Source organism: Etheostoma cragini, chromosome 2 (genome assembly GCF_013103735.1).
Source record: "Etheostoma cragini isolate CJK2018 chromosome 2, CSU_Ecrag_1.0, whole genome shotgun sequence".
In the NCBI taxonomy this organism is placed as follows: Eukaryota; Metazoa; Chordata; class Actinopteri; order Perciformes; family Percidae; genus Etheostoma; species Etheostoma cragini.
In genome coordinates this window covers 666,640-670,498 of record NC_048408.1, presented here as the reverse complement: position 1 = coordinate 670,498, position 3,859 = coordinate 666,640, and positions in this window count along the sequence as shown.

The window sequence follows — 3,859 nt, the reverse complement described above, 5'->3', positions numbered from 1 at the left end:
CATTTATTTTAATTAAACTGAACATTAAAAAACTTTTTAAAGTCCACAACCCCCCTGATTCATTTTTTTGAGTGTAGTGTCAATCCATCGATATCAGAAAACAACTATCAAGATAATAGAAATTGACAATTCTTAGCTGAAACTGTGCATTAAATTCATCACAGATGGATTTCCATGCATTTATTTTCTTTGGTTCCACAGCAGATGTGTGCTTTTAGTCTTTTTTTCTTCTTTTTTTGTCTTCAATGACGTGTCTTGACACTATTGTCTAGACGTCTTTTCTGCTGCCGTGGTTTTCCTTTGATTTACTTCTCCAGTTCCTCGTGTTATAGGCTTTTCTAGGTCCACTCCATGTTTTACAGGCAACCTCAGTCCAGCTAATTCAGACTGGCACAGGTGGTTTAACATGGATCTGGTTTCCTTCATGGTCCAGGTGTTGTAATCTCTAATTAGTCTGTGTTTCAGAAATTTACTGAGCAGTGTTGAACTATTCTAGATTAAGGCCTAGTCGTGGCCTAATTTAAACAGTGTCTGGGAAGCCGCCCCCAAGTCCATGGGGGGGGGGGGGGGGGTTACTGCTCCATCTCTCTTTCAGCTAAGGGGTTCTTGGCCTAAAAAACGTTGAAGACCCTTGTACTAGAGTTTCCTTCCAACGCAGAGACTGGCCAACTTTAATCTGCAACCACAGTAGCTCAGCTATTTTGATTTTACACTGAATTGATGAATGACATCTTGTAACAAGGACATAACATACGTTTTTTCATGTCAACCTTTGACAGAGATTCTACAGGACATGTCTGAAAACGTGAACAAAATGTGTTTTATCAGTCATAATCATACATTATTAATGATTCCCTCCTTGCACCTTCAGGCAAAATAAGTTATGGTTCTTCCTGTGTTCAGTTTTATTACGCCCCCAGCAGGAAGTGTGCTATAGGAGCATTTCTTATACAGTAACTGTGTTTTCAGTGTGCTCAAAGGTCAGTAAGAAACACACAGGTGGAAATACTCCAATGAATGATGGCTGAGTCCCATTTAGCTGCTTTATGGCGTTTTGCCAGTAATGGTATCTGCTCGCGTCACTGTGGTGCCCCTACCTCTCTCCATCGCAGGTTAGCACCGCCTCATGCGTGAGGCGAGCCGTGGCTGGTCGTCGTAGCAGAGAGCTGCCATGACCTAGCGCGCGACACACACACACACTCAGAACGTGGAAGGTGTGTCTGATTCTCAGCACGTGGCTGTTTGCTAGAAGACAAATTTAGTTTCTAAAGAAGCTAACAAAGAAGAATAACGATTGTATGCTTTTCCTACTATGACAAGCAGGGCCGCTTTTAGCCCTTCGGTTTTCCTAGGCGACATTGAGTTTTGCGCCCCAGTCTCGCATTGCTAGGTCTGCTTCAACCTAAATCACTAGTTTCAAGTTTTACCCCAATTAGGAAATGATCAACAATAATCATCAATTCACTCTAATAATCCCAGGGGGCCCTGAGATGATTAAGTTTAATGAACCTGTCATTCTAATTCTATTATTATTGGGAAGTAGACCTGAGGGTGACACGCCCCCCCAACACATGTGAACCCCTAGGCAATGACAGTCCCAGTGTGTGCTGTGTTAAAGGCCTACTGCATTGACACTCCTGCTTAGGACTGTCACACACCACAATCCACAGCAATCAGAATTCAAAACAATAGCTCAATAGACAATCAGTGTGAAAAAATTAAAGTTTAATATTAGTTGTTGTTTTAGAAGATCTGTCAGTCAAATTGAGAGTGGTAGTAGTAATTTCTTTTGGTCAACAACCAACCAATTTACCAAAAATAATGCACAAATAAATGAAGTAAATAACAGTAAGGCATTACATTAAAAGGGGAAAACAAAGCAGATCGTAAATACTGCACTTTGAATTTCATGACATGTGCCATTAAGTTTCGTAGAGGGAATATCTCCCATATGGGGCCAGTGCTCTCTAGGTGTCCTCTACGGCTTGCTGTTGACATTGATCATATTCTAGTGTCATGGTTTGGCTTGCTGCCTCTCCAGTCTGTCTGGCTCGCCCCCCCTAACCCCACTTGTGTGTTTTTTTGTCTGTGGCGCTCCTGGCTCTCTCTCCCTCCTCGTCAGGACACCTGTGGACCCTACACATCTGAACCAGATCCAGCAATCACTACTCCTCTCAACCCTCACGTTGTCAAATCAACCCATCTTTCCGTATCAATGTTCTTTTTAATTCCCCAAAATAACATGATTGATTCCACACAACGCTCTTTGGCAAGTACAAATCTCTACTTTTATTAATTTGGGGCGTCTTATTTAATTTTATAGCATTTGAAAGACGAAAAGGAAGTGATTTTAAAATGCTGATGAGTAAAAGGCTGTGATTGTTCATCAACATATGTTCCTTTAATTTAATTTCTGCTTTTCTAATTTAAGCTTTGGGTGTAATTTCCTATTATGAGATTTATTGAGCAAGAATTCCAAAAATAACTGTGAAACTAAAGTTAATAAGCTAGTGTTAAAACAAAGTGACAAACATTGAAAAACAGTGAAAAGTGTTGAAAAAGGACAAAATCGTAAAAAGGTGTATATAACCAGGATGAGGTGAATATTTCCTGATGCAGGGATGGAGAAGAAGCGTGGGGGCATACAGTGGGGTTTGAAAGTTTAGGCACCCCAGGTTAAAATGTTGTATTAATGTGCATTAAGAAGCCAAGAAAAGATGGAAAATCTCCAAAAGGCATCAAATGACAGATTAGACATTAGCATAATGTCGCAAAAAGTTAGATTTTATTTCCTTCATTTACACTTTCAAAAGAACAAAACAAAAAATGGCATCTGCAAAAGTTTGACCACCCTGCAGAGTTAATACCTTGTACCCCCCGCCCCTGGCAAGTATCACAGCTTGGAAAACTTCTGGCAGCCAACCCAGAGTCTTTAATTCTTGTTTGAGGTATCTTTGCCCATTCTTCCTTTCAAAAGTCTTCCAGTTCTTTGAGATTTCTGGATGTCTGTCATGCAATGCTCTTCTAAGGTCTATCCGTAGATTTTCATTTATGTTGAGGTCAGGAGATTGTGAAGGCCTTGGGAAAACCTTCAGTTTACGCCTCTTGTTGTAATCCACCGTGGATTCTGAGCGGTGTTTTAGGATCATTATCCATTTTTTGAAGGCATCCTCTCTTTATCTTCAGCTTTTTTACAGATGGCATCAAGTTAGCGTCAAATTTGCTGAAATTTAATTTAATCCATTTTTCCTTCAACTCGTGAAATGTTCCCTATGCCATTGGCTGCAATACAACCCCAAAGCGTGATTGACCCCCCCCCCCCCCCCTTTATGCTTAACAATTGGACAGAAGTTCTTTTCATTAAATCCTATGCCCTTTCTTCTGCAAACCTTGGCTCATTACTAGGGATGAGCGAGTACAGCATTCTCTGTATCTGTTTACCACATGAATTATCTGTATCCGTATCTGTACTCGGACTGGGCGGGGCCTAACCCGGAAGTGGTCAGAAAGTGGGTCGGGTTGTCTTGAAATGGGCGGGCTTTAACCAGTATGTTATTTTAAGCATGCAATTGATATGGGTTGATCAGAAATTGTTATATTTATTGCGGATTAGAAAACTATTTACATGACAGCATCGAGCTTCAGATCAATGGTGTTGTCATGGTAACAAACAAACTATACAGAACGTTTTGCACCACAAATACAACACATGCGGTTGCAATTATGAAGTAAAATATAATGAACAAGAGTTTTCATACTCGGTATAACTTTCTTTTTTTAACTTTTTTTATTTTTGTTATCAGTGTGATTTTTTTTTTTTTTTTTGGGTTCTTTTTTGGTTCTTTTTAATTTCCACACC